Here is a 17953-nt window from a genome sequence, read left to right on the forward strand (position 1 = left end):
GTGGACCTTCGGCCGTCATTTCTGACACTATAGAGCAATAATCGTATAGACTCATAGTTCCCCACTTCCGGTCTGAAACTAAACTAATAATAAAAATAATAATAATGGTTTATAGGTCACAGCATAAACAATAACAATAAAACCCGGGCTTCCATCGCAATAATACTAATATACAAAACGTATTAATATACAAAATGAGATTATGTTGTGCCTCAGGATAACAGCAACGTTTCCATTTTTTTTACCAGCACCTCAAAAACACTTAGTTCTATATTTTTTCTATCTCTATTATTCTGTCTGGCAGCCTCCATGGCAGTCCGTCAGCGCTGGCGTTGCTATGGCAACAGCGCAATGTGCGTGACTCAGGCTCTCATTATCAAGGCCCCAAGCATAATTCAATAGCCGAGAGTATTAGTCAAACCAGAGGGAGGATAATGCCACGTAGGCCGAGGCTGCATCCGCACTGCGGGAGTAATCCACTTTGACACCTCTTTAACTGCCCTGGCTCGGTGCTAGGGAATCCTGGGAACTGTAGTTTGTTGTGGCACCAGTGCTCTCTCTCTCTCTCTCTCTCTCTGTGACAGAAGAAGGCTCACAAAACTACAGTTCCCAGAATTCCTTAGCATTGACCCAGGGCAGTTAAAGCGGTCCCAAACTGGATTATTTCTGTAGTGTGTTTTGGACCAAAGTCAAGTTTGTTGTGGTGGTGTGCCTCCAAGTCATTTCCGACTTATGGCAATCCTAAAGTGGATCTATCACGGGTTCCTTGGCAAGATTTGTTCAGAGAAGGTTTGCCATGGCCTTCCCCTGAGGCTGAGAGAGTGTGACTCACCCAAGGTCACCCAGTGGGTTTCATGGCTGAGCTGAGAATCAAACCATGGTTTTCAGAGTCATAGCCTAACACTCAAACCACTACACCACGCTGGCTCTCATATTCTTCAGGAGTAAGGAGTTTATCAGACAAGGGAAATTGGAAGTATAATCCAATGGCAATCCGAGCACAATCATGGGTTTCATGTTATTGCGTAATAGACAACCACACGCAATTTCGGGCAATGGCATGCTATTTTCAGGCAATGGGAAGTCAGTTCGAATGCAATTCGAATTCATGTAAATTCGCTGAACTAGCAAATTCATGTGAATGTGTTCTGGCCTTTGCCGTTGCCCTGACAAAGGGGACCAGAGACTATTTCATACAGAAACCATAATTTCACACAGATAAAACTCAAACCCTCTTTCCCTCTTTCTCTCACACACAAAACATAGAAAAATCAAAAGCTTTGAAGACAAAAGGTACACACAAATACACAAGCACACACATCCCCAAAAGGAAAAGGGGAATCTGTCCAAAGAACCTAGAGAGAACACATTTCCTGTGTCCCTTGTTCACCATCAGAAGGATCCTCTGCACACTCCCACAGTGAATGTGCATTGTCTGAATTCGGATTCCCATCATGTCCGTGCTGGCTCCTCCCTGCTCTCCACACATTCTAGCATACTGCTCTACCTACATGCTATTCTAATCACCCCATTCCATCACACAAATACACCTCCTGTGATTGCCAGTTGCCTCAGAGGCTTGTGTTCACATCCCATCTTCTGCCTGGCCAGGTTGCATTTCTTCCTGGCGGCCTTGAGCAACTGTTGCCAAGGGAACCCCGCCCAGATTTCAGTTAGGGTGAGCCAGGCCGTTGGGCCTGGAAGGGAGGGAGGGGGAGGGGGCGGGGCCTCCTCCCTCGCCTCACACGTCACATCCGGTCCCTCCCTCCCCCCTCCCCACAAAATAACAAAGGTAGCAATGCATTGACTTCAATTTGATTTATTAAATGCCACTTTCAAATGTGAGGTTCCGCCATCGCTGAAGTCTTCTTAAGATGGCATGCTGGGTACCTCCACCTCCCCTTGAACCGAAAGGCCTCTTGGGGGTTTCCACACGGAGCTGCTCAACGCTTTTTTGGCTTCTTGGACTCATTCTCCATTTGATCTTCCTGTGAAAAAAATAACAGAAGAGGGGAAAAGGCGAATTAATGTGGGAAGCCAAACCGGGACGGCCGCGGTGCCAGGCTTCCTCCCCCTGCTCCCGGCCTAGGCGGGGCCACCCAACCCTGGACAAATTACCTGATAGCGGTAACAAAGCTGCGAGACACAGAACGGCAAACCAAGCTATCAGATTGACAGTCTCCATGGCCACCAACTTCCACTCCACAAATGTGCAGGGTCAAAGACAGAAGCTGCTGTCTGTGGGAAAGCCTTTACTTCAACTAAGCTTTCCCAGGGTTTCACAAGGCCTAGAGCAGGGGTCGGATGCGGCCCGCGGAGGCCTGGCGGCCGGCCCCTGCCTCCCCTTGCCGCCCCCGTCGCGGCGTTTCGCCGCTCTGGGCGCCGCGATTTTGGGCGGCAAAATGGCGGCGAAGTCTCGCGCGACCTCCCTCGAGGTCGCGCGAGACTTCGCGGCCATTTTAGCTGAAAAAATGGCGGCGCCCAGAGCGGCCTCTGGGGCTATGGGCGCCGCCATTTTTTCACCCAAAATGGCGGCGAAATCTCGCGCGACCTTGGGGGAGGTCGCGCGAGACTTCGCCGCCATTTTGCCGCCCAAAATGGCGGCGCCCAGAGCGGCGAAAAGCCGCGATGGGCCGCCGCGGCGGCAGCGGCGGCGGGCCTTTCAGAGGCCCGCTGCCGTCCCTGGGGCCCTCCAGCAGAGCTCCGAAGGCGGCAGTGGGCCTCTGGGAGGCCCGCTGCCGTCCCTGGGGCCCTCCAGGAGGGCTCCGAGGGCGGCAGTGGGCCTCTGGGAGACCCTTTGCTGTCCCTGGGGCCCTCCAGGAGGGCTCCGAGGGCGGCAGGGGGCCTCTGGGGGACCCTTTGCCGTCCTTGGGGCCCTCCAGGAGGGCTCCGAGGGCGGCAGGGGGCCTCTGGGAGGCCCGGTGCTGTCGCTGGGGCCCTCCAGGAGGGCTCCGAGGGCGGCAGGGGGCCTCTGGGAGACCCTTTGCTGTCCCTGGGGCCCTCCAGGAGGGCTCCGAGGGCGGCAGGGGGCCTCTGGGAGACCCTTTGCTGTCCCTGGGGCCCTCCAGGAGGGCTCCGAGGGCGGCAGGGGGCCTCTGGGAGACCCTTTGCTGTCCCTGGGGCCCTCCAGGAGGGCTCCGAGGGCGGCAGGGGGCCTCTGGGAGGCCCGGTGCTGTCGCTGGGGCCCTCCAGGAGGGCTCCGAGGGCGGCAGGGGGCCTCTGGGGGACCCTTTGCTGTCCCTGGGGCCCTCCAGGAGGGCTCCGAGGGCGGCAGGGGGCCTCTGGGGGACCCTTTGCCGTCCTTGGGGCCCTCCAGGAGGGCTCCGAGGGCGGCAGGGGGCCTCTGGGAGGCCCGGTGCTGTCGCTGGGGCCCTCCAGGAGGGCTCCGAGGGCGGCAGGGGGCCTCTGGGGGACCCTTTGCCGTCCTTGGGGCCCTCCAGGAGGGCTCCGAGGGCAGCAGGGGGCCTCTGGGAGACCCTTTGCTGTCCCTGGGGCCCTCCAGGAGGGCTCCGAGGGCGGCAGGGGGCCTCTGGGGGACCCTTTGCTGTCCCTGGGGCCCTCCAGGAGGGCTCCGAGGGCGGCAGGGGGCCTCTGGGGGGCCCGCTGCCGTCCCTGGGGCCCTCCAGGAGGGCTCCGAGGGCGGCAGGGGGCCTCTGGGGGGCCCGCTGCCGTCCCTGGGGCCCTCCAGGAGGGCTCCGAGGGCGGCAGGGGACCTCTGGGAGACCCTTTGCTGTCCCTGGGGCCCTCCAGGAGGGCTCCGAGGGCGGCAGGGGGCCTCTGGGGGGCCCGCTGCCGTCCCTGGGGCCCTCCAGGAGGGCTCCGAGGGCGGCAGGGGACCTCTGGGAGACCCTTTGCTGTCCCTGGGGCCCTCCAGGAGGGCTCCGAGGGCGGCAGGGGGCCTCTGGGGGACCCTTTGCCGTCCTTGGGGCCCTCCAGGAGGGCTCCGAGGGCGGCAGGGGGCCTCTGGGAGGCCCGGTGCTGTCGCTGGGGCCCTCCAGGAGGGCTCCGAGGGCGGCAGGGGGCCTCTGGGAGACCCTTTGCTGTCGCTGGGGCCCTCCAGGAGGGCTCCGAGGGCGGCAGGGGGCCTCTGGGAGACCCTTTGCTGTCGCTGGGGCCCTCCAGGAGGGCTCCGAGGGCGGCAGGGGGCCTCTGGGAGACCCTTTGCTGTCGCTGGGGCCCTCCAGGAGGGCTCCGAGGGCGGCAGGGGGCCTCTGGGGGGCCCGCTGCCGTCCCTGGGGCCCTCCAGGAGGGCTCCGAGGGCGGCAGGGGGCCTCTGGGGGGCCCACTGCCGTCCCTGGGGCCCTCCAGCAGAGCTCCGAAGGCGGCAGTGGGCCTCTGGGAGGCCCGCTGCCGTCCCTGGGGCCCTCCAGGAGGGCTCCGAGGGCGGCAGTGGGCCTCTGGGAGACCCTTTGCTGTCCCTGGGGCCCTCCAGGAGGGCTCCGAGGGCGGCAGGGGGCCTCTGGGGGACCCTTTGCCGTCCTTGGGGCCCTCCAGGAGGGCTCCGAGGGCGGCAGGGGGCCTCTGGGAGGCCCGCTGCTGTCGCTGGGGCCCTCCAGGAGGGCTCCGAGGGCGGCAGGGGGCCTCTGGGAGACCCTTTGCTGTCCCTGGGGCCCTCCAGGAGGGCTCCGAGGGCGGCAGGGGGCCTCTGGGAGGCCCGGTGCTGTCGCTGGGGCCCTCCAGGAGGGCTCCGAGGGCGGCAGGGGGCCTCTGGGGGACCCTTTGCTGTCCCTGGGGCCCTCCAGGAGGGCTCCGAGGGCGGCAGGGGGCCTCTGGGGGACCCTTTGCCGTCCTTGGGGCCCTCCAGGAGGGCTCCGAGGGCGGCAGGGGGCCTCTGGGAGGCTCGGTGCTGTCGCTGGGGCCCTCCAGGAGGGCTCCGAGGGCGGCAGGGGGCCTCTGGGGGACCCTTTGCCGTCCTTGGGGCCCTCCAGGAGGGCTCCGAGGGCAGCAGGGGGCCTCTGGGAGACCCTTTGCTGTCCCTGGGGCCCTCCAGGAGGGCTCCGAGGGCGGCAGGGGGCCTCTGGGGGACCCTTTGCTGTCCCTGGGGCCCTCCAGGAGGGCTCCGAGGGCGGCAGGGGGCCTCTGGGGGGCCCGCTGCCGTCCCTGGGGCCCTCCAGGAGGGCTCCGAGGGCGGCAGGGGGCCTCTGGGGGGCCCGCTGCCGTCCCTGGGGCCCTCCAGGAGGGCTCCGAGGGCGGCAGGGGACCTCTGGGAGACCCTTTGCTGTCCCTGGGGCCCTCCAGGAGGGCTCCGAGGGCGGCAGGGGGCCTCTGGGGGGCCCGCTGCCGTCCCTGGGGCCCTCCAGGAGGGCTCCGAGGGCGGCAGGGGACCTCTGGGAGACCCTTTGCTGTCCCTGGGGCCCTCCAGGAGGGCTCCGAGGGCGGCAGGGGGCCTCTGGGGGACCCTTTGCCGTCCTTGGGGCCCTCCAGGAGGGCTCCGAGGGCGGCAGGGGGCCTCTGGGAGGCCCGGTGCTGTCGCTGGGGCCCTCCAGGAGGGCTCCGAGGGCGGCAGGGGGCCTCTGGGAGGCCCGGTGCTGTCGCTGGGGCCCTCCAGGAGGGCTCCGAGGGCGGCAGGGGGCCTCTGGGAGACCCTTTGCTGTCGCTGGGGCCCTCCAGGAGGGCTCCGAGGGCGGCAGGGGGCCTCTGGGAGACCCTTTGCTGTCGCTGGGGCCCTCCAGGAGGGCTCCGAGGGCGGCAGGGGGCCTCTGGGGGGCCCGCTGCCGTCCCTGGGGCCCTCCAGGAGGGCTCCGAGGGCGGCAGGGGGCCTCTGGGGGGCCCGCTGCCGTCCCTGGGGCCCTCCAGGAGGGCTCCGAGGGCGGCAGGGGACCTCTGGGAGACCCTTTGCCGTCCCTGGGGCCCTCCAGGAGGGCTCCGAGGGCGGCAGGGGGCCTCTGGGGGACCCTTTGCCGTCCTTGGGGCCCTCCAGGAGGGCTCCGAGGGCGGCAGGGGGCCTCTGGGGGGCCCGCTGCCGTCCCTGGGGCCCTCCAGGAGGGCTCCGAGGGCGGCAGGGGGCCTCTGGGGGGCCCGCTGCCGTCCCTGGGGCCCTCCAGGAGGGCTCCGAGGGCGGCAGGGGACCTCTGGGAGACCCTTTGCTGTCCCTGGGGCCCTCCAGGAGGGCTCCGAGGGCGGCAGGGGGCCTCTGGGGGACCCTTTGCCGTCCTTGGGGCCCTCCAGGAGGGCTCCGAGGGCGGCAGGGGGCCTCTGGGAGGCCCGGTGCTGTCGCTGGGGCCCTCCAGGAGGGCTCCGAGGGCGGCAGGGGGCCTCTGGGAGACCCTTTGCTGTCCCTGGGGCCCTCCAGGAGGGCTCCGAGGGCGGCAGGGGGCCTCTGGGGGACCTTTTGCTGTCCCTGGGGCCCTCCAGGAGGGCTCCGAGGGCGGCAGGGGGCCTCTGGGGGGCCCGCTGCCGTCCCTGGGGCCCTCCAGGAGGGCTCCGAGGGCGGCAGGGGGCCTCTGGGAGACCCTTTGCTGTCGCTGGGGCCCTCCAGGAGGGCTCCGAGGGCGGCAGGGGGCCTCTGGGAGACCCTTTGCTGTCGCTGGGGCCCTCCAGGAGGGCTCCGAGGGCGGCAGGGGGCCTCTGGGGGGCCCGCTGCCGTCCCTGGGGCCCTCCAGGAGGGCTCCGAGGGCGGCAGGGGGCCTCTGGGGGGCCCGCTGCCGTCCCTGGGGCCCTCCAGGAGGGCTCCGAGGGCGGCAGGGGACCTCTGGGGGACCCTTTGCTGTCCCTGGGGCCCTCCAGGAGGGCTCCGAGGGCGGCAGGGGGCCTCTGGGGGACCCTTTGCCGTCCTTGGGGCCCTCCAGGAGGGCTCCGAGGGCGGCAGGGGGCCTCTGGGAGGCCCGGTGCTGTCGCTGGGGCCCTCCAGGAGGGCTCCGAGGGCGGCAGGGGGCCTCTGGGAGACCCTTTGCTGTCCCTGGGGCCCTCCAGGAGGGCTCCGAGGGCGGCATGGGGCCTCTGGGGGGCCCGCTGCCGTCCCTGGGGCCCTCCAGGAGGGCTCCGAGGGCGGCAGGGGGCCTCTGGGGGGCCCGCTGCCGTCCCTGGGGCCCTCCAGGAGGGCTCCGAGGGCGGCAGGGGGCCTCTGGGAGACCCTTTGCTGTCCCTGGGGCCCTCCAGGAGGGCTCCGAGGGCGGCAGGGGGCCTCTGGGGGACCCTTTGCTGTCCTTGGGGCCCTCCAGGAGGGCTCCGAGGGCGGCAGGGGGCCTCTGGGGGGCCTGCTGCCGTCCCTGGGGCCCTCCAGGAGGGCTCCGAGGGCGGCAGGGGGCCTCTGGGGGGCCCTTTGCCATCCCTGGGGCCCTCCAGTAGGGCTCCGAGGGCGGCAGGTCGCCTCTGGGGGGCCCTTCGCCATCCCTGGGCCCTCCAGGAGGGCTCCGACGGACGGCAGGGGGCCTCTGGGAGGCCCGGTGCTGTCGCTTGGGCCCTCCAGGGGGCCCTCCAGCACTGGTGGCCCCCACCAGCTTTTTTGCTGGTCTCTGACGGGGCCTGGGGCCCCGTCAGGGGCCAGCAAAGGTGGGGAGGCCTGGCCCCTGGAGGGTGGAAGCTCCGCCCCCGGTACGCAGCCCCGCCCCGGAGGGTGGAAGCTCCACCCCCGGCACACGGCCCCGCCCCGGAGGGTGGAAGCTCCACCCCCCGCATGTGGCCCCGCCCCGGAGGGTTGAAGCTCCACCCCCGGCTTCGGCCCCCCAGTCGCCTGAGGGACACCAACCCGGCCCCCGGCTCAAAAAGGTTGCCTACCCCTGGTCTATTTAGTACTGATTTATTGACTTAAACCACATTTAGGCTGCTTGTTAACTGGAGTCCTCTGGGTGGTGTACAATACATTCAAAAGTATAAAATACAAACAATAAAACAATGACTTGAGATAGCATATAATAAAACCTAGATAAAACCAGCATTTAATGGCTATGTTATGCAGCTGTCAAGGCGTGGAAGCCATGTCTGTACAAAATTTTGCAAATCTACATCCTTGACATGATATAAAACACTAAATCTTGAAAAAAGTTGAAGAATAGTCACAAATTAAACTATTCGAAAATCATATGGCCCAAATTAGAAAATGTTTGTTAAAATAAATTCATCCTAGGTGAGGAGAAAGACCTGAAATAAAGGGCTTGGGTATTAGAATATAGAAAATAACAGCAGAGAATATCAAGGAATATAACTAAGGTGTTAAATGGAAAACAATTACAATAACATCAAAAATCCACTGAACATTGATCATCTATTGGGACAACCAAAATGCACAATATACATGTTCCAAGCTTTCGAAGCTCCACTGGCTTCTTCATCAGGCAAGGTGTTCAAAACCATACAGGAGGAAAAAAATTGAAGATATTTTTAATACCTTGCCTGATGAACAAGCCAGTCCAATGTGTATATTGTGCATTTTGTTTGGTCAAATAAAGGTGTCACTGTTTGGTGAATTCAGGATGTTATTGGATTTGCTACATTGCCAGCGTGGCTACTCCTGGATTTTAAATGGAAAACAAGTAATTTCTGACAGACACTCAATAAGGTTAATTGAGAAGCTGGAACTAGATTAAGCTGTTCAAATAAGCATCATCTAGAACAAGGGAAGTAATAGTGCCACTGTATTCTGCTCTGGTCAGGCCTCACCTGGAATATTGTGTCCAGTTCTGGCCCCACAATTAAAAAAGGACGTTGAGAAACTGGAGTGTGTCCAAAGGAGGGCAACCAAAATGGTGAAGGGTCTGGAAACCATGAATCCCTATGAGGAAGGACTTAGGGAGCTAGGTATGTTTAGTCTGGAGAAGAGAAGGTTAAGCGGTGATATGATAGCCCTATTTAAGTATTTGAAGGGGTGTAATATTGAAGAGGGATCAAACTTGTTTTCTGCTGCTCCAGAGAACAGGACCTGGTCCTGGAACAATGGATGCAAGCTACAGCAAAAGAGATTCCTCCTCAACATTAGGAGGAACTTCCTGACAGTAAGGGCTGTTCCACAGTGGAACACACTCCCTTGGAGTGTAATGGAGTCTCCCTCCTTGGAGGTCTTTAAACAGAGGCTGGATGGACATCTGTCAGGGATGCTTTGACTGAAAGTTCCTGCATGGCAGGGGGTTGGACTGGATGGCCTTTGGGGTCTCTTCTAACTCTAGGATTCTATGATTCTATAAAGAAATTGTTTTTTTTTATTTTTTTAAAAAATCATATATGAATCATCTGTTATTTAGAGAATAAATGATATAAGTAAAAAAATTGTAGTTTATAAAGGTTTAAGTTAAATGTGTCAGTTGGTTATTGTCTAACTTTTTAGTGCTGTGATGTTATCAAATAGAAAATTTATGGAAAAAACACACTAAACCTCTCTCTCACACACACACACAGACACACACAGTTTGAAGCTAGAACCAAAGCATCGAGTTTCTCCCTCCCCGGCAGGGTCAGTCATGAGCAGCTAATCCCAATTGCAGGGAAAGAGGGGAGGCTGTCAACAGCAGCAAAGTCTATAAATAATCATCTGAGAACACTGAGTTCAGTGCTGACGCATGTTACATAACTGAAGCACTCTCCCGACCCCAGCCCACCACAAATACACCCTCCTGCTCTTCACTACCTTTCCTTTCTCTTGCTTTCTCTTGCATATATGTTCCTCTTGTTCCCCTTCCTCTCCTGGTTGTTTCTTCTATATTTCCTTTCTGTACGCCTTTCCCTATTACCCTCTTCCATGAGAGCCAGCGTCTTGTTGTGGTTTGTGCATTGGATTGCCACCCTGGAGACCAGGGTTCGATTCTCTGCTCGGCTATGAAACCCACTGGGTGACCTTGGGCAAGTCACACACTCTCAGCCTTAGGGGAAGGCAATGGCAAACCTCCACTGAATGCATCTTGCCAAGAAAACCCCATAACATGTTCACCTTTGGGTCGCCATAAGTCAAAAATGACTTAAAGGCACACAACAACAAAAATGACATGATCTTGGGCAAGTTACACTCTTTCAGCTTCCGAGGATGGCAATGGCAAATCCCTTCTGAGGAAACTTGCCAAGAAAACCCAGAGACAGTTTTGCCTTAGGCTCACCATAAGAAACAAAGGCACAAAACAACAACAACCTCTTCTCTTTTCAGGGCTGGCCTAAGACCTTGTGGGGCATGAGGCAAAAAACCCAAAGTGGCACTCTTTTTGTGTTAATTCATATTCATATGGGCATAATTTGCCCAGAAGTGATCTTGCTATAATGTTCTGGCACAGCTCTTGCACATTTCAGTGGTGGAAGCAAGCTTGGAAATGCTACTTTTTGAACTAAAATTCACAGAATCCCTTGGCCAGAACGGTGAACATGTTGGCTGGGGGATTCTGGTAGTTATTATCCAAAAAAGAACATTTCCAAGCTGTAAAATCTACTGGAAACCCATTGGGTTACCATGGGCAGGACACACTGTCTCAGCCCCAGAGGAAGGCAAAGGCAAATCCCCTCAGGACAAATCTTGCCAAAATAATCTCATGATAGGCTTGCCTTAAGAATTGCCATAAATCAGAAATGATTTGAAGGCACACATCAACACAACAACTAAACCGACTGGCTTTTCTGACCCCATTAAGCATTGCTGGTGGTTCATATAAAAGAGCCTACCTACTTTCCAGCAGTGGACAGCCAGATGCCTATATGAAGCTGAGAAGCTGGGCATAAAACAGATCATCCTTAGTTGTAACTTGTTCTCATCACCTGGTATTCTGAGCTATACAGACACTGAACATGGAGGCCCTAGTGATTTTTTATAAAAAAAAAAAACCTTCCCAATCTCTGGTTTCTTTCCCATCTGGTAGCTGTTGATACGTGGCTCAAATGCTAACTCATGGCAACCCTCTACTAGGGGTTTCCTGGCAAGATTTCTTTGCAAGGAGATTTGCCATGTCTTTCCTCTGAGGATGAGAGAGTGGGACTTGCCCAAGGGCATCCAGTGGGTTTCCATAGCTGAGGAAGGATTCAAACCCAGGTCATCCAGAGTCCAACACTCACACCGTTGTTGCACAAAGGCTCTCTCCATCCAGGACTAGACTGGCAACAGTTTCCCAGAGGACTTTTTCATCTGCTGCCCCCAGATTGTGGAATGACCTGCCAGAAGAGATAAAACAGCTGAAAATGATGACTACTTTTAAAACAGCACTAAAGAGATATCTCTTCCATACAGTCAATTTTAAACCATGATTTCTTAATCTGTATATGAACTCTTACGAGTGTATTTTCATCATTTTATAGTGTTCAGTGTAGGGTTTTTTGTATTTTTAAGTGTGTTTTGTATTTTAACATGCTGTACCCCACCTCCAGGCTTCAGCAAAGGCAGGAAAGAAGTACAATTTGTTAATAGTGGCAGCAGTGGTGACCATGAGACCCAGCATGGTGTAGTGTTTTGTGTGTCGAACTGAGACTCAGGAGGCCAGGGTTTTATATTCTGCTCGGAAGTGAAACCCACTGGGTAACTTTGGCCAAGTCACACGCTATCAGCCTCTGGGGAAGGCAATGGCAAACGCTCTCTGAAGAAACCTGCCAAGAAAACCCCATGATAGGGTCACTTTACGGTCACCATAAGTCAGAAACAAAGGCAAACAACAACAACAACATCACACTCTCAGCTTCAGATGAGAGCAATGGCAAACCCCTTTTGAAGAAACTTGCCCAAAAAAACCCCATGATAGGCTCACCATAAGTCATAATAACAATAGCAGCTTCATGTATATACTGCTTCGTACCACCTAAGCACGCCCTAAGCAGTTTACAAATTGTAAGCTAAATGCCCCCAACAATCTGGGTACTCATTTTAGCGACCTAGAAGGATGCAAGCCTGAGCCAAGCCTGAGCCCCTGGCTGGTATTGAACTTGCAACCTTATGGTTTATGAATGAGTGGCTGCAGTTCAAGCATTTAACCACTGTGCCACCTAAGTTATAGGGTCTCCATAAGTCTTGGTGGCACACAACAACAACAACATTTCTTGTACACAGTTGTATTTCCTGGCAAAAAGGGGATGTGACACTAGTCCATCCCCAGCTCAATATGCCATCCTTAACCATCTCCAAAGCTGTCCCAGATGCCTCTTCCATCTCTCCCTGCCCCAACCATGTATCCAAAATGTCAGACTCCTCATATTTTACTCTAATTCACATCCAAGTCCCTCCTGCCACCCATGCTAGCAGCAGGCACAGGTTAAGGACTCTCTCCCTCTCTTTCACCAATGGGGTAATCTGAGCTCACACATGGTTCCTCTGAGGACAGTGTGGTCACTGGGTGCAAGACTGAGAATCTATCAGGATTTCCTGGAATGAGCTTGAGCCACTTGGTTCATAAGGCCAGCAGGCAGGAGGGAAGAAGAAAGGGAGCCAGGAATCCTGGAGTTCAGGGACACCAGCCTCTTTAGGAGCAGCAGCAAATGATCTGGCGTTTTTGCAAATGTCCTTCCTGGACAAAGAAAAGAGACGCATGTGCTGGCTCTGTTCTGTCTGATTCCTCCCTACCTGCCCATCCCTGCTGTGTTTGTTGATCCTTCCTGACTGAATGTAAAGGAAGCTGGGCCATGGACCAAGATATCCTGGCCGGATGCCAGTCCCTTACATAACAGCAACGAGCAGCTTGTGTAATCTCTGTCAGCGTGTGTGCGTATGGATGAAGAAGAGTGGGCATTGAGAAAGAGCATTAACTGGCATCTACAACCCTACGGCTCTTTGCCAAACCCTACACAGCACCTCCCACCTGGCAGAAACTCCAGGTTGTCCTTATATCATTGTGCTTAGGGAGTGTTTATGCAACTGGAGCGAGATTAAGCCAGAATCAAGATTTCGGTGTAAATTCTGGAGCAGGTTCACTGAAGCAATAGGGCCAAAACAAATGCAGCCTTTGAACTTGGGCATGTGGATACAACCATACAGGGTTTGGGGGTAGGTGGGACACTGACATATTCAAGCCTTTTATTCCAAGGGGGCATTCATACTCATCTTTTTGTCCTGAAGAGATACGGATCACCATGCTGATGCGTATCGGGATTGTTGTTCCCATTATGTTTTGGGTTCCTGAATCTCTCCAGGTCATTCACACATGCCATCATTTGGGGATAAAATAGAGCCACCTCCATTCCTTTGAATGTTACAGAGTGATCCAAATCGATTCAGAAGCTTATTCACACTGTCAATGGTGTGGATGAATGTGGATCTTTCTGGAAAACTCAGAAAAAATTCTGATATTGAATATCCCAGATTACATTGGTTTTTTGCCAGTTCCACTCCCCCCTGCAAAAAAGTACATTGAATGCATTCAGGATATGTGCGAACACCAAACTCAGATTCATCCCAGATTATTTTCGTAGTGCGAATAGCGGCCCTAGTCTCAAGTATCAATCTTCAAGTCTCAAGTCGAGTCTCAAATCTGGGAGCCAACTTTGGCAGAAAAAAAGGATGTGGTAGTGGGGTGGGGTGGGATGGAGGAGTTTCAGTAACTGAAAAATCAAGAAGATGTGCACAAAGTTAGGTTAAAAAATAAATAAAATTATACCCAGAACCTGTATATTCGACATATTGTCTGCTCTTTCAACCACACATCAAATTAATGGGCTCCCATTATAATTTAAAATGGTAAAAAATGTGGATCAATATTATGCCTGTACTGGCGAGGATTTGGAAAGGGACAGTTGTAGATTCCCTGTAAACCTAACACAGACTTTCCTCCACCACTACATCTCCACTATAGATCTCTCCTCTAAGATATAACAAGGGTGACCATGGTCCATTTGTGACTGGATATGTCCATAAGTCTAGAAATTTAGGTTTAAAAACTGACCCCAAAAAACTGAGTTGACTTATCCACAGGTCAGTGTAAATACTGTATTTTAACACACACACATATAAAATATATATGGTGAAAGGAAAGAGTTTAATCCGCCCTGGAAACACTGAGCCCTTTCTGCTCAGCCATCCACCCTTTATTATGTGCAAAAATAGTTATGCTTGCTGGAATTTTGTAAGTTCTTTGGCATTGTTTTCCTTTACTTCATCCTTTACATCCTTCATTACACATGCCTAAGTTTTACACTTGACTTATCCAGGGTCTTATAAAAATCCATAATTTTGGCCCCCAAACTTGCCCTCGACTTATATATGTGGTCGACTTATAGTCGAGTATATACAGTATATCTTCTTTTCGGTGTGACTGATTTTTTCACTCCCTTTCTGAGGGTGTTTTCAGATGGACAATTTTTAGTGCTACACAGAAAAAAACCATACACCATGGAGTTCTTGTATTCTCCTCCCCTGCCTCCCCGAACATAACAGATTTTCTATGGTAGGAAAGAAGATAAACAAGGTAAGAAACTATGGGAGAGTTAAACATGGAACATGACATTTGGATCCAAATAAAAGTCTCTGTATGAAACACCCTAAAAGCATCCTAATCCTCTAGTGGAACACTAGTGGTGGCACAGCCAATTGATATTTGGCCACACTAGGAGGAAGGGGCAGAAAGGTGGTGATATTATGAGTACATAGATCTTGATGGATCTGCAAGAACAGAATTCCCCTAAAGAGTGGCAACCTTTTCCCACACAGACATGTTTTTGTGGCCTAGAGCTTCTAAACAGCATAATATGCCTGTGGTTGTTGTTATTGTTGTCGTGTGCTTTACGTTATTTCTGACTTATGGCAACTCAATCATTTCTTGGCAAGTTTCTTCAGAGGGTATCGTGCCCCAAAGTAGGGGCAAAAACAAAGATAAGTAAACTCGGTTCTTTAAGAAACATTTCCGCGTCTGCTGGTTCTCCATAGAATGGAGCAACACTCGCCTTGACCTGTGCCCTCACTGCACTTTGTACCCAACCGTGTTCATTTGCCATAGCAATTTCTTAGAAAGTCAAAGTAAATTATTACTTTGCCTGCCAAAGTTGACTTGCCAGAAGTGAAGGACTAGAGTGAGGATCAGTACAGGAAAAGGAGTGAAATGAGGTAACAACCCAAGTCAGTGAACTACAAAAATAATGCAGTTTGACACCGCTTTATGGCTCAATGCTATGGAATTCAGAGATCTGTAGTTTTGGGAGCTGTTTAGTCTTCCCTCCCAGAGAAATCTGGTGTCACAACAAACCACAAATCCCCAGATTCCATAGGAAGGAGCCCTGGCAGTTAACACGGTGGCAATTTGCATTATTTCTGCAGTGCAAACGAGGCCAGAGAAAATACATATGTACCACACATTTATAATAGTTTGATACCACTTAGGCCAGTGGTTCCCAACCTGTGGGACAGGACCCCTTTGGGGGTCGAACGACCCTTTCTGAGGGGTTGTCTAAGATCATTGGAAAACACATATTTGCATGTAGCAATGAAAATAATTTCATGGTTGGGGGTCACCACAACATGAGGAAATGTATTAAAGGGTTGCGGCATTAGGAAGGTTAAGAATCACTGACTTAGGCTGAACCAGAATAATATTCAGGCTTGAGTGTTAGACTAAGACTCCAGGAGACCAGGGTTCAAATTTCCAGTCAGCCATGGAAACCCACTGGGTGGTCTTGGGAACCTATCATAGGGTTTTCTTAGCAAGATTTGTTCAGAGGGGGTTTGCCAATGTCTTTCCCTGAGGCTGAGAGAGTGTGACTTGCTCAAGGTCACCATGGCCAAGTAGAGCTTCAAGCCTGGTCCAGTCCTGAAACCACACTATGTTGGCTGTACCACTGTATCTATACCCCTGTATAAAAGGAAGTACTTCTTTACACATTGCATAATTAAATTATGGAGCTTACTGCCCCAAGATCATGGCTGCCAATTTGAATGACTTTAAAAGGAGACTGGAAAAAAGTAATGGAAAATAAGGTCATCAATGACTACTAATCATGGCGACTATATACTACAAGCAGCACTGAAGGTAGGATGTCTCCATATATTAGCTACTAGGGTACATAAGCCTTCAGTTTAATGTAGCAAGGCTCATCTCACATCCATCTCTAATGTGTATCTGCTACCAATCTGTAAAACAAAGCAAGAAAAAAAACTCAGAACTCAAGGAAGCCTAGAAATTCATACATGCAAGGACTGCCTGTGGCTACTAAGTGAGGAAAAAAAAATCTTTCCACATGCTCAGAGACACTCATCTTCAAGCACACTCTAAGCAAAATCTCTGCTGATGAAAAGAAATGGGGGATATGACCTTTAAATAATAAAAATAAATAAAAACTTTATTTCTAGCCCGCCTTTCCAAGGATCAAGGCGAGTTCCAATAAATAAATTGTGCAGTCACATAACACATAATAAAAGCAGCAATCAAAGTACAATTATACAGTTAAAAATACACATAGCAATTTCCAGCTAGCACCAGTAAAGCAGCAGAAGGGGAGAGCAGGAGCTACACCGGGGCATTAGGGGTATGCCTGCTGAAAAAGATATGTTTTTAGCCCCTTTTTAAATTGGTCAAGGGAGGAGGCCGAGCGGAGCTCGCCGGGAAGCGAGTTCCAGAGCTTAGGGGCCGAGATGGAAAAGGCCCTCTGTGCAGTGGTAGAATATCTAGCTTCTGGAACTCTCAGCAGTTGCTTCCTGGCCGACCTGAGTGTGCGGGGCGGATTGTATGGAGAGAGGCGGTCCTCCAAGTACCCTGGGCCCAAGCCATTTAGGGCTTTATAGGTAGTAACCAACACCTTGTATTGCGCCCGGAAGCGAATGGGCAGCCAATTAAGATCTTTAAGCACAGGTGTTATATGGCTGGCCCTGGAGGATCTAGAGACCAGTCTGGCTGCTATATTCTGAACCAGTTGTAGCTTCCGAGAGTGGTACAAGGGTTGCCCCATGTAGAGCGCATTACAGAAATCCAACCGAGAGGTCACCAGAGCATGTACCACTGTTTCAAGGTCTCCCCGGCCCAGGTAGGGTTGCAGCTGGCGTATCAGCCGAAGCTGATAACAGGTGCTCCTGACTGTCGCATCCACCTGAGATGTAAGGTGGAGCGACGAGTCAAGGAGCACCCCTAGACTGCGAACTGAGTCCTTCACAGGGAGCGTGATCCCGTTCAGGACAGGTGGACAAATATCCATCCCCGAGCCCGGGGAACCTATCACGAGCACTTCCGTTTTCTCTGGATTCAAACTGAGTCTGTTTTCCCTCATCCAGCCCATTACCGACTCCAGACAGGCATCCAGAGGAGAGATGCCATCCCTGGTCACTGCATCAGTCGGAGACACAGAGAAACATATTTGGGTGTCATCAGCGTACTGATAACCCCGCGCCCCGTGTCTCCGGATGATCTCTCCCAGCGGTTTCATGTAAATGTTAAATAGCATGGGGGACAGAATGGCTATGCCAATTTCAGAGCTGAAGCCTAGCTCAGATCAATCTGTTTGTCCTTTCCTTCATTGATTCCCACCACTACCACCACCATTTAATGCTGCTGTGTCATGCAGGAAATAGAAAGTTATGGGTATAGATTCTTATCCTACTGATAAGAGAGTTTCAGAGAAACAAAGCAGCTTTGATGATATCTTTGTCTGGGCCATCCTTGGTTACACAGGAACTTTGAAACGCTGAAGGAAAATCAGCAACAACTAGAAAGTAGTTGATTCATAGCTACACACAGGACAAGATTGTTTACCACTTAAAATATCCCCAAGTCACCTCAGGGGAGACAATCCTTGATCCTCGACTTTGTACAGCACTATTAAAAGATAACACCTGGAAATTAAAGCGGATAATCTTTGCTGATTATAAAAAAATATATCATTGACTGGGCAATCCTTGGTTGCACAGGGCCTTTGAAACTCTGAAAGAAAAACAACAACTAGAAAGTAGTTGATTCATAGCTACACACAGGACAAGATTATTTACCAATTAAAATATCCCCAAGTCACCTCAGGGGAGACAATCCTTGATCCTTGACTTTGTACAGCACTGTTAAAAGATAACACCTGGAAATTAAAGCGGATAATATTTGCTGATTATAAAATATATGTATATATCAGTGACCTGGTGACAGTTCACGGCTTTCCC

General features: G+C 53.6%; 1 long non-coding RNA gene across 1 annotated transcript; it reads right to left on the minus strand.

The window, feature by feature from the left end:
• Positions 1–1803: 1803 nt before the first annotated feature.
• Positions 1804–2396, minus strand: LOC149323081 (uncharacterized). The gene is made up of 2 exons (XR_016280049.1): positions 2119–2396; positions 1804–1988 (listed from the first exon to the last, which is right to left on the minus strand). It is a non-coding gene; the product is annotated as an uncharacterized LOC149323081 (long non-coding RNA).
• Between the last annotated feature and the right edge of the window lie 15557 nt (positions 2397–17953).

This window comes from Sceloporus occidentalis, unplaced genomic scaffold, assembly GCF_023333645.1.
Source record: "Sceloporus occidentalis isolate IW3139 unplaced genomic scaffold, rSceOcc1.0.p SCAF_1, whole genome shotgun sequence".
In the NCBI taxonomy this organism is placed as follows: Eukaryota; Metazoa; Chordata; class Lepidosauria; order Squamata; family Phrynosomatidae; genus Sceloporus; species Sceloporus occidentalis.